At 33.6% G+C, this 13,502-nt stretch overlaps 1 protein-coding gene and 3 long non-coding RNA genes across 9 annotated transcripts in view; 2 read left to right on the plus strand and 2 right to left on the minus strand.

Moving 5' to 3' along the window:
* The window catches only part of LOC125664639 (LIM domain kinase 1-like), a 231,804-nt gene that overhangs the window by 105,293 nt on the left and 113,009 nt on the right, over nt 1-13,502 (minus strand). The window lies entirely within an intron of this gene.
* Nucleotides 1,340-9,487, plus strand: LOC130051885 (uncharacterized). Its single transcript, XR_008800151.1, has 2 exons — nt 1,340-7,057; nt 7,277-9,487. It is a non-coding gene; the product is annotated as an uncharacterized LOC130051885 (long non-coding RNA).
* LOC130051884 (uncharacterized) lies at nt 8,234-9,796 on the minus strand. Its single transcript, XR_008800149.1, has 2 exons — nt 9,565-9,796; nt 8,234-9,091 (listed from the first exon to the last, which is right to left on the minus strand). It is a non-coding gene; the product is annotated as an uncharacterized LOC130051884 (long non-coding RNA).
* Nucleotides 9,827-10,620, plus strand: LOC130051898 (uncharacterized). Its single transcript, XR_008800159.1, has 3 exons — nt 9,827-10,094; nt 10,223-10,377; nt 10,485-10,620. It is a non-coding gene; the product is annotated as an uncharacterized LOC130051898 (long non-coding RNA).

Here is a 13,502-nt window from a genome sequence, read left to right on the forward strand (position 1 = left end):
TGTAGTTGACTTATAGTCAACACTGTAAACAACCTGTTGGTCCACAAGTAGTCTTTTGAAGAAAACCACACGGACCTATACTTTCCAGCTAAGGTCAAAAGGACTGCCTGTTCCTCAGATTTCAAAGGTCTCTTACAGTACGACCATCGCGGATCACGTATTAGACCGCGCTCCCCCACGGTATGTTAATCCTTCCCGCACTATCCCTCCGCGGGATTTCATCGCGGGGCAGATTTACACCGCTGCGGTGTGAAGTACCGTTATTTACCTGTTTTAGGACAAACTAACTGTACAATAGCTATTTCATTCGTCAGCAAAAAATGAGTACAGCTTGCTTATGGATAGCTATCTCGCATTAAATACCGGTATATTAAATAAATCATTTTAGAAAAAATGAAAAATAAAATCAGGGACCTACTAAAACCAGATATACTTAGGATTTAGCATATTTAATACACCTCCAATTTTTTTATTCTAAAAAAAAACAAAAACAAAAAAACAAACCAGCATTTAATTTTGTTTTTTATTAGTATTTTTATGTTACATTTAATGATAAGGATTAGGAGCTGTGTCCTAATATTTTTTACAGTGAAAAAATAATACAAATAGATCTACAAATGACCGTATACGAGTGCAAGATTAATATATTCTGTCTGTTTCAGTGGTGTTTGTGTAGATTTCGAGAATTGGTTAAAAAATTTATTAATAAAAAAATATTAATTTGTATGTTTTAAGAATAAAAAAATGTAAATTTTTATATTATGCTAAAAGAAAGATTTTTGTTTTCTCATTTCAATCGAACATCGTTTATATGTACACCTGTTGGGTCCCTGCTGCACGTGTTCTTAAAACAACACACAGGAGAGAAGACCCTGTGTGTATATGTTCAACGCGTCGAATACAGGATGTCAAAATGGTAATGTCTCTACTCCAGGCAATGCGATCTGCTTATCAGCTTACAATTACCTATACCCAACAAATTTTACCAGTAATTAAACTAGGGTGTTTGTTTTTAATTCGTTCGTCAAGTGCTGGTTTCCTAGCTCGCTTACAACTTACTAATTCCTTTTATTACGGTACATATGAATGTCAGTATCATCAAAATTACTCTCTAATTGCATGTTAAATCAAAATTTAATATACGTTGTAGAGGAAGGCCACACATATACGACAGGGGTGGCGTATACGCCAAAACTGTGTTTTACTTGTTATCTACTTTTTGGTATTATATTACCTCCTTTAAAATATGCATTGCGTCCCCCCCCCCCCCCCTCTCAGATGTTCAAAGCCCCAAAAATGTAATTAAAATTTGAGAATTTGGATCCAATTAATATTTTATTTTGATTGATGCTTTATTTGTATTGATTTCCAAGCGGTGTTTGTGTGGCTAGTCTAATGTTGTCGTAGCAGTTTCACGGGTAGAGCGTGCGCTGATCGAGGTCTGGGGCGTTGAAGCACACAGGAAGTGTTATGTAACAGATATACACATACCCGAGACGTTCTCTACACAATGAAACCTGTTAAGTTAGGACGTCTTCACAATTGTCTAGAAGAGAAAATGTACTGTGTTAGGTATAGCTATAGGGACACCTATATAATACTCTCTTTCGAATTGGGAAAAAAATGGTTTGGAGAGAATATTAATTAGAACATATCCTCACACCACTTGTCCCCTCTAATCTAACATTTTGTATCTACATCTTTCATATGCTGCGGGTCACGTTTATGGAGACGTAACTTGGGCAGATTTTTGTCAAATGGTTAAAAATTGTCCTCACTTTACACGTTTTATCCCCCCTCTCAAATTTTATATAGAGTTTGATGATACTATAGGCTAATCCTTTTGCTACTTTAATATTTGCGTGATACATGTTATATATATATATATTTGTACAAATACATGTATATAGACTTATATTCCTGAAAAATAAGTTATGAAACCACCAATCTGTGATTGATACTAACAGGGATAATCAGTTTTCGTGAAGTTACTTTTACTGTTTCACGGGTAAAGCGTGTGCTGATCGATGTCTGGGGCGTTGGAGCAGACGGGGTATACGGAGCAGACAGCGCGTGTTATGTAACAGATATACACATACTATATACCCATGACCGTTCACAGTCCAGTCAGCTATGTTAAATAGTACTCTCTCTCTCTCTCTCTCTCTCTCTCTCAAATTTTATAAAGATTAGAATTTGCTGATGCAAGGTTTTCCTTTCCCTACTTTGATATAAATTTATGTTATCCATGTTTTGTTTTTAAATATTTGTACAAATACATTGTATAGAATTAAATTCCTGAAAAACAATTTATGAAACCACAAATATATGGAGCGCCAAATTAACATAAACTCAAATAATTGAAGATATCTTCAATTATTTGAAGATATCATCAATTCAATTATTGCTCTCTTTAATTGAATTAATGCGCGCATTAAATCAATTATTGCTCTCATCAAATGAATTAATGCGCGCTTCAATTCAATTATTGCTCTCTTTAATTGAATTAATGCGCGCATTAAATCAATTATTGCTCTCATCAAATGAATTAATGCGCGCTTCAATTCAATTATTGCTCTCTTCAATTCAATTGATGCTCGCATTAATTCATTCAATGAGAGCATGGCAATAATAGATTTGATGCACGCATTAATTCAATTATTGCTCTCTTCCATTCATTTGATGAGAGCATCAATTTAGTAGAAATATGGCTCGCAGTAATTAATTTAGAGCTCGGTATAAATAATTTGATGATCTCTTTAATTCAATTGAAGATATCTTTAAATCATTTACAATGCTTTTGTATAAGGAATTAATGCGCGCATCAATTCTTTTAAAGAGAGCAACAATTCAATTAAAGATATCATTACTTCAATTGTGGATATGTTCAATTGAAGATATCTTTAATTATTTAGTTGCTCTCTCTAAAAGAATTATTGCTCTCTTCAAATGAATTAAAGATATCATTAATTCAATTGAAGAGAGCAATAATTGAATCAATGCGCGCATTAAATCAATTATTGCTCTCATCAAATGAATTAATGCGCGCATCAATTCAATTATTGCTCTCATCAATAGATTTAATGCGCGCATTATATCAATTATTGCTCTCTTCAATTGAATTGTAGCGCGCATCAATTCAATTGTTGATATCATTAATTCATTTGAAAGATCATTAATTCAATTAAAGCGCGCATCAAATCAGCTGAAGAATTAATGCTCTCATCAATTCAATTAATGCGCGCAATCATTCAGAATTGAAGATTTCATTAATTATTTGAAGAGATCTTTAATTCAATTGTTGTGTGCATCAAATGAATTGATATCTTCAAATAATTGAAGATATCTTCAATTATTTGAGTTTATGTTAATTTGGCGCTCCATACAAATATGTGATTGATACTGACAGGGATAATCAGTTTTCGTGAATTACCTTTGCCGTTTTACGGATAAAGCGTATATACAATGTATATGCACTTGTATATGCATGGTCATCTTCCGACATTGGTATATGATAATCTACCCTTATATTGAATGTATGGTTCAATAAAGGTAACATGAGAAGTTTTTGTAAAATGTGTTTTACAAGCGATGCATGAACATGTATATGGCAACCTAATGATTTATTTATAGTATTGCTGAACAAACGACCTGTTTTCAGTTTATGATCAGTATATATTTTTTTACGTTAACGGGAGATAACTCGCGTTTGTTGATGGCATTAATCATCTACAGGTGAGACCGTGGCAAGGACAGCGGGACCGCGGGGGGCGCGCGGGGGATATGCAGGGTTATCTGAGATATACCGCGGTAGCTCTTTCCCGCGGGGGGAGCGCGGAAAATACGGGATCCGCGCTGGCCGTACTGTACATAGGCTCCAATAACAGCAACCCTGTCTGTTCCTGTTCACTGCTGCCAAACTTCAGAGCTTGGGACAACATCAGTAGCTGCTGATGAACACAAACCGCAAATGTTATTTGGGTTTCAATATGTTGGATGCCATGGAAAAGGCATCTCAATTATCCATTAAAATCCTCAAAATAGAAACAAGCTGAGCATCCTCAACTTTTTCTGTCAGGTGTAGGATCATATATCAAATTCTTTGTCTTGATCTGTCTCATTCTAAATCTCCGTCAACATAAATGGTAAGAAAGCAGGTTCTTCAGTAACATCTTGAAGCAACTAAAAACAAAACAAATATTGTAAAAGTACATAAATAGCACAACTGTTTCTATATAATGTTCGGTGCAGCATGTCATTTGATTGGCTAGAGAAGAAGTACATTATATATCAATCATATAACCTATGATATCTATATAATTTATCACAATGTGACTGATGACGTAAAAAAGAAATAAGTAAATAAATCCGCTTGACATTGCATTTAAACATTCTGAGGGGAAATAAAAATTCACAAATAAAATGTAATAAATAAAATAATAGCTACATAGCTAATTCAAAATCAAAAGATTGTGCCGGGCTTGTAACTTATGATTGTGAATATTGGATCATTTACAAGCATCAAAAAATAATGCATAAAACGAAATTTAGGAACTTGTTACCTTTCAACTACATCAACAGTTACGGTACATAAATGATTTCTCATGAAAGGCATCGATAATCATAATGGCGACAGGGCCAGCAGTTTCACACGCCACACTTCAATTGTCGAAATTTTCTGATGAAATGTTGTCTTTTCCTTGTTGCATTCGCCAAAGGGATACTTTGAGTGTTGGATTAGACTTATCGGCATGGAAAACCTGGTAGCTACCACGTTTGTGAGGGTACATAGCTTCGGAGCAGTGACGAGTGTTTCGCTTGTCTTCGTTTTTAAAATTGCGCCTTCTTCGTTTACATCCGGTATAACCCGGTACGTCAAAATACCCAAATGGACCCAAATGGAAATATAAATATGTTTTATTGACATGAATGAAATATTAAAAGGAAATAAATATTTTTTATTTAGTTTTATGATGTACTGTGATATATTATTTTATATTGTTATATCTGAATTAAATATTTCATATAACTATATGCGAGGTTGTTTTATTTCATATAAAAGTATTTATATAAGATATATTAATAAATTATGAAAAAATATGTGTGAAATATGATAAAGTTTAGAGAGGGTAATTGATTCTAACTGTCCAATAAGATCGATGAGTGTTTGGAGTATTTTGCTTCGACCAATGAGATATCAAATTGTTATTTTGAGAAGATAATTATGAGACTTTTACTTTATAAAAACACTAGTTTTGATGACGATATAATTTCTTGCCGATATTTTTCTCCACGAAGACTTTGGATTCTTTGAACGGTAAGTCTGTTTTATACTTTGTTAAAAAATAATTTTCATGTTAAATACAGTTGGGATAATCATTGAAATTACATAGGAAATGAATAGCGTACTTAAGACACAAATAATTTTGATTAAACACGCAGAATGATTCGCTTTAAAATGAAATATTATAATCGCACGTTTTATTGAAGATGATACATCCTCAACATTATACATATAATCTTTTCAAATGGAATATATCGATTTAAATCTTATTCAAATTAAAGTGGGTTTTTTTAATTGTTTGAGTTCAAGGTGTCTAATCCTGAGTGTGGTACTTTCGATATACAGTATACAAGATAGATAAACAACTCTACCTTTTTTTTTTTTTTAGTGCTAGCTAGGCTAGACAGATAGTTCACTAGCTATATCAGAGATAAATTTTTGTAAGCCTTAATCGATAAGGAAATTATGTAATCATATTATTTTATTTCGTATTTTTTTTATTATAAGTTATTTATTATTAAGTATTAGTTTTTTAAAAAATTATTAGAATTAATAATTGTGCAAAATTAAGTTCCATTTGGGTCCATTTGATTTCCATTTGGGTCCATTTGGGTATTTCGACGCACCCGGTATAACCGGAAGTGTGCGAATCAGGTATTTACGTACTATAAGAAAAATACGTTTGATTGTTCCTGATCAATTTCACGTATATACTTTACGATTTTTAATCATTTGAAGTCATAAAGGTTTTTAGTTCCTTGATTCCGGTATTTCCTCTAATCGCTGATTGGTCAAATCGGCTCCGCTCTCCATTTTCAAACAAGATAGCGTCGTTTCAAGAAGGTGAAAGTTGAAAGGTTCTATTATTACTTTGTTCAACGAACCATGTATGCCCTTATGGAGTGGATAGAGGAAGAAAAGGTCAGCATCATAACCTTATCACGCATCAAAGATCCAAGAAAGGAGTTTTGCCAGTATAAAGTCGGGGATTTGGTGAAAGCCAGCTGCCATGGCTTTCCTGGCGTGCCAAGATCTTAGGTATAGGCCTTTTCAAGCAAGTTTCTGTTTACAATATTTACACAAATTTTGTCAGAATGTATTAAGTTTATTTTAACTTGAGGATAATTAAAATTGCAGTTGGACTATACAGTCCTACATATTAGCCCTTCTTGATTCCCTCCATTTTGTTGACAAACTACATATTCTTTTGTGGGCAAACATTTTTGAATAATAAAAGTACGATTATGATAATTTACGTGATTTTGAAATAAGAAAATGTGTTTATAATAGTATAGAATTTCCCTTTCCTAATACTGAAAAAAATATTTATTAGGTGGCAAGGCCATCTTTAAGAAAATATTTGCTTGCCCTCTAGGCCTCTCCCGACTCGGGATAAAAAGGGTCGGGTAGGAAAGTAGGGAGAAAATTCTTTTTTATTCACATGAAGTTAAAAAAGCTATAAATTAGATAAGAAAATTTCGGAATGGGTAATAAAAAAAAAATGTTTCCTGGAGGTTAAAAAGGTTTTTGAGTCTTTTTTAATCTTTAATAATAAATGGATTGTGATTTTCTTTTATCTTGGCTTCTTTTTCTTATTCTAGATGCATGATGGAGCTGATGCCTGGTAGTGGGATCTAAGTTTATCCCAAAGATATACGAGCTTTATATATATAAGCAAAAAAAAAAAAAAAGTGGAACTTGTCAGGAGGGGGAACCTAACTGGTGCAAATGAAAAGGAAGGTCTTGAAAAGACCATTTTAAACACTATTCTTGGTAAGAGATTATAATTTAATTAATAAATTGTTTATTATAACACTAAATTAATGACAAATTGTTTAACTTTGAATAAGAATAATCAGTCACCCACATTTCTTTCCATTTGTGAAGATGTACAAGGTGAAAACAAAAAAACTTGTAATTTCTGACATCCATCTTTTAAATTGGAGAATCAATGACAGTTGGTTACTAGAGTATTTTCTTTTTTATTTAAAGACGATGACAGGATTCAGAGGCCATTGTCAAGTTTTCGATGAGGACCAAGATTAGTTCCCAAGTCAGCCTCCAGAACATGAAACAGACCTAACTTTTATAAATTCAGTAATGTGATATATATATATATATATATATATATATATATATATATATGGGATTCCCTTCATAAGGGATTGTCCAATTTTCAATGTGATAATATGTACAAAGAGTTAGTGATAAATATTTTATTTATATTTTTGTGCCAAACTTTATAAATGAAATTAATTATACCAATAATAGTCGCTGTTTATAATCGGTAATGTCTTATTATCCCCATATTTATTATAAATAACTTTTTTGTAACTTTTCCATAACTTTTGTCGGGTATAACTTTGTTGTAACTTTTTCCATAACTTTTGTTGGGTATAACTTTTTTGTAACTTTTCCATAACTTTTGTCAGGTATAACTTTTTTGTAACTTCTTCCCTAACTTTTGTTGGCTATAACTTTTTTGTAACTTTTTCCATAACTTTTGTTCCCCTCTGAAAATAAATCCCACTTTTTTGCTTAATTGAAGGATATCCCTGGAAGTCCTGGGACTTCCTTGTGAAGTCCCACTTCTCCCATGTCCTAATGCAGTAGGATAATACAGGACTTCATGTTTCTGCATTTGTCCAGGAATATCCCACTTACATCAAGAGTGACTTTGCAAGAATTTCTAGGACATATTTATTACCTAAATGTCTTACAAAGTCCCACTCTCATAGCAGCAGGTTTTTCTAGGACATTCTTGTGTTTTTCAGGACTTTATTATAAAATGAAGACGAAAACATCGTCCCAGAAATTCCCTAAAAATCTCATACTTGATACATTCAAGATAATGCAAGACTTTACATTGCTTTCCAGGACTTCGTATTAAAAGTATGCAAAGAGAGAAGAAGTCTTGCAATTACCCTCAAAATCTTACAACCAGTGAAGTCAGATTATAAAGGACTTTAATGAGGGTTACAGGACTTTTAGATATTAATTGTTACAAAATTAAATCCTTGTCATATCAAAGAAAAGATTTTACATTTTCTGGATTACCTTGACATGTCATTGCTACATAGTTCAGGCTAAAAAAAACCTATAAGAACAGTGAATGATTCGTGGATAAGAACATTTATGTATACAACAACAATCATGTCATAATAAGTTGTAATAGAAAAGACTATATTTCATCAAAAGTAGACTTGAAAAATGTTGGCTATGAGAACACTTCTTATAAATTTATAATGACAACAATCTGAACTTGAATAAAAATCACTTTACTGTCAAATGCGCTATTGAAATCCTCAATGTCACTTGAATGACTACCATAATTTGAGTTTTGAGATGCTTCATCACAGGAGTTCAATCGGGTTTGTCATGATTGTTTTTTTTTTTAGGTTAGAATATTGTCCAGTGTATTATTAAGATCATTTTGATAACAGATTTCCAGTTCCTGGGCTACCTTCTTCAAAATAAAGAAGATCCCTTTTTGTGAAAGAATGTTCAAAAATTCATCAGATTCTGTGGTAGGCTTTTCCATTTCCAGAGATGACACAGCGGCATTAATGTTCGAAACTGAACTTTAAGAAATGTCTGTATCAAAAGGATTGCAATTCAGGCTCAAGTGATGATAAGTTAAAAGGATTTTCCAATGTCACGGTCGTATCACTTGAAGTACCAATGGCATATCAACTTTTGGATGTCACCACTGAAGATTGCAGTTGATGTTTTAATATTTAGTATATTTAGGAATTCGCATGTTTACATCTTTCTTGCACAGCATGTACCTTTTGGGTTCTCAATCTCCTGCAATAATAATTAATTACAAATTATTAATGAAGAAACTTAATTTTCAAGACACTGATTAAAAATTTCATATTTAGAAAAGTTTCTTTGACACATCAATGTTTTGAGGTGCAAATAGCAATAAATTATCACTGATGGATACAATCAGCTTGCCATGCTAAATTTTGTAACCGTACTGTCCGTAGTTATTTTACGAAGCAGTAATAATTACAGAACAAGGTCAACTGATCGAAACAGAATCATAATGATGGATATCCATGATACAATGTTCTGGTGATTATACCCTTTCCATCTAGATCGAACCAGTCAATGGTTTACGTTAAAAAAAAAAAAGAGTAGTTTGTTTTGATATGTTAAGCTGTAAATAGAATGATTGTATCGAGGAATTTCGAGTGGTCCAGCGATCAAGCGTGTATTTTTCCAATGCATGTAATCATTTACAAACGTAAACAAAATAAGCATATGGTACTTACAGAGTGTCATCCGTTACCCCGTAGTCCTTTTTCATTCCGATGTTATTGATTTCCATTCACAAATCTTTAAATCATAAATGACTTCTTTGAAAGTTGTAACTTCCGGTGATGTCGTTTCGGTCAACTTGTACAATGTACGAAGCTTGTCGTGTTTTTTCTTCTCCCCGTTCTAATTCGATATAAGATATATCATGTATAAAATATATCATATGTATATATATGAAGTCTTATACACTGGGTTTCCACTGGTCAATTGTATAACTTTTTACTGATCGTCTTTTGGTTACGTGTTGACCTGGGGACGAGTCAGTCAGTGTACGACCTGACGTTCACGCAAGTGATCAAAGCGCTTTTTTTTCAATGTTCCTTTCTGGGCGCGAAGTCAGGGAAATAATCGCAAGGATGGAGAACATTCAACAGAATCAGTATGCAATCAAGCATGGAATGGATTCCAGATAGGAATATAGGATTCACCTTACACTCAGAAACTGGGGGATAGGCCTAGTTGTTCAAAATACACGGCGTTGCTGGTTAGTATTTTTACTTTTGGTTTGTAATAATTCGTCTTTTTTGGTAGTCTAGTGGAATTGTCACACCTTAACAAAATATCATCCTGTTTCCAATATTTTTATCTAGTACATGTTCTCTTTCATTGTAGCATGGACTTGAAGAGATAGTTATGAATTTAGAATATCATCAAGTGACTTTTAATAAGGCACTGTTTTCAGTGGATGAACCGACATCATGCAGTGTGACAGGAAAACGCCCGTGAGACCAAAGATGGCTTAGATAAAAGGGAAGACGATGCAGAAGGTGCATATATACAAGTTTAAGACATAGATATTTTAAATTTTGCATGATGTTCATTTATAAAACCTGTTATGCAATCTCTCAAATAATTCATTATGCTATCTTTTAAGCCTCTGTACCAGAGAAAAATCCAGAGATGGCCCTCAAAGAAGTTAGAAACAAGATGAGAGACCGTCTCAAGTTGTTTAGGTCTGGAGCAGTGACCTACGAGTCGAAGAAATAGATCTTTGAACCAGGTTACCCGTGACATCAAGATAAACAAAATTCAACTTCAGGGACAATTTGATAATACCTGTTTAAAAAATTTTTTTTAGCTCACCTGGGCCGAAGGTTCAAGTGAGCTTTTCTGATCAAAATTTGTTTGTTGTCTGTCGTCGGCGAAAACTTTTCACATTTTCATCTTCTCCAGAACCACTGGGTCAATTTCAACCAAACTAAGTGACACAAAGCACCCTTGGGTGAAAGGCTTTCAAGTTTGTTCAAATGAAGGGCCATGCCCCTTCAAAGGGGAGATAATCGCAAAAATACGGTGGGGTCATTCAAAAATCTTCTCAAAAACCACTGGGACAGAGAAGCTGAAATTTACATGAAAGCCTCCTGACATAGTACAGATTCAAGTTTGTTAAAACCAATGACCCGGGGGGGGGGGGGGGGGGGGGGTGGGGGGGGGTCTCAATAGGGGATCAAAGTTTTGCTTACAAATATACAGGGAAAATCTTTATGAAAATTGTCTTCTCAAGAAACACTTGGCCAGAAAAGCTGAGATTTACATGAAAGCTTCCCGACATAGTGTAGACTCAAGTTTGTAAAATTCACAGGGTTGTCACTAACGCAGGAATAGGATCACAGAAATTTCATTGGGGTTTGTCTGATATGGCGAGTCCCGCAGACGTGTCTCGGATTCTGAGTAAAAATCATAATTTTACTTAGAAGCCCTGATTTGTGTATTCATTAAAACTCATAGGAAAAAATCTAGGTAAAATGTTACGCTCTAATGTGAACCGAGATGATACCACCGAGTTCACAGTGTCCCAATCCGACTTGTTTGTTTAGTGCAGTCAATTGGGTGCAAATTAGAATATAATATTGAAATTTAGATACAAAGTAAAAAACATTTTGCCACTCACAGGCAGTTATTTATATATGTTTCTTTTTCTTTTCTTTTTTTTTTACAAATCAGGATCTATATTTAATTATAAATGTTTGTCTTCCGGTAGCCATTTTTATTGGAATTGAAAGTAGCGTAGTTTGTAAACTTTGGTAGATTTTACATCATTTTACAAACAAAATTAGTACGCATCTATTTTATCACAATAATTATTTAATTAAAATTTTGTTTAATACTGAATAGGGTTGTAACGATGATAGAGGATTCGGGAAAGTAATTCTGTTTGCAATGGGCAATTAGTTGTATGAGACCGAGTCGTGAATGATTACTTTTAATTTCATGTGTACAAAGTGATCACTGCACTGTTATGCATGGGCTTGGCGAAAATTAACTGATTTTTGCCATTTGTTGAAGATGAAAGTGAACAGAGGTACGACATTAGCTTGTGTTCACTCGGTATAAATAAAGGTGTAGGAAAAATCTAAATGACTCTTTAATTCAACTTTCATGGGACTCGTCAAATTTTCATGGGACTCAAGCTGCTTACAAACCATGATACCGGGACTCGTCTTCAATATTTTCTAGTGACAACCCTGAATCCTGGCCCCCAAGGGTAGGTTTTGGCCACATTATAGGGACAAAAGTTTTACACACAAGTATATGGGAAATCTTTAAATATCGACCAAGATGACTAAGGTGAGCGATGTGGCCCATGGACCTCTTGTTTAATTATTTGTTTACGTAAGAAATAGTGCTTTTTAGCTCACCCCAGCCATAATTTAAATGAACTTTTCAAAGTACTTGCTTTGGAAGTTCATATAAGTATTGCTGAAATTTATGTATATGTATGTTAAATAAATTTTATTATCAGATTATCATTTTGATTCATAATTTCATTCTTAATTGCCACTTTTACAGAAAAGATATCACATATCCTGGATCTCGAGTTTTATTCCACAGTAGGGTAAGACCAAAACAAGTTAGTAGGATAAATTGGGACTTTCCAGGAGTCCTGCATCAACTCAAAAAGCAGGATTTTTAGGGAGATCCAATAAAATCCTGCAAAATCCCAGTCCTGTCTACTGGGACTTTCCAAGACATGTCCAGAATAATCCCACTTTCTCCCCTTTCAGATTGCAGGATTAAGTGAGACTTTGCAGGACTATAAAAGGCAAATTTCAGTGTTCAAATTATCCTTAAAAGTCCTGAAATGTCCCACTGCCAATACCGTCCCTCTAATTCCTTGTCAATCTCAGTTTCAAAAAAGCAGGACTTTTCAGGACAATCCTGATAAATCCTGGGATTTTGTCTTGGGACTTCCTGGGATATCCTGCTGTATTTTCAATGGGGAAATTATCCTTAAAAGTCCTGAAATGTCCCACTGCCAATACCGTCCCTCTAATTCCTTGTCAATCTCAGTTTCAAAAAAGCAGGACTTTTCAGGACAATCCTGATAAATCCTGGGATTTTGTCTTGGGACTTCCTGGGATATCCTGCTGTATTTTCAGAGGGGTAATGGGTATAACTTTTTGGTAACTTGTCAGATATAACTTTTTTGTAACTTTTCCATAACTTTTGTTGGGTATAACTTTTTTGTAACTTTTCCATAATTTAAGTATAACTTTTTGATAACTTTTATGAAGTATAATTTTTTTTTTAAGTATAACTTTTTGATAACTTTTATGCACTTGTTGTATTCATGTTGAAATAAAAGATGATAACTTGTACATGAATATAACTTTTTTGAACCCAAGTTATAAGTAAAGTATAACTTTATTTGAAGAAGTGGTTCCAAACTCCGATAACTAGTTATAACTTTTTTGTAACTTTTCTTAGTTACAAAGTTATAACTTATAGTTTTTTTTTCGGTATGGGATAGGTCTGTACTTTAGTCAGATTGTGTCATTCAATTGTGCTTTCATGGTTCTTTCGGATTTCCATCAAAAATTATCAAACCGTGAAACGCTCTGAAGGTTTTAATCATATTTGTCTTTCCACAACCGGCTTGGCCAGTTATAAT

Source organism: Ostrea edulis, chromosome 1, assembly GCF_947568905.1.
Source record: "Ostrea edulis chromosome 1, xbOstEdul1.1, whole genome shotgun sequence".
Classification (NCBI taxonomy): domain Eukaryota; kingdom Metazoa; phylum Mollusca; class Bivalvia; order Ostreida; family Ostreidae; genus Ostrea; species Ostrea edulis.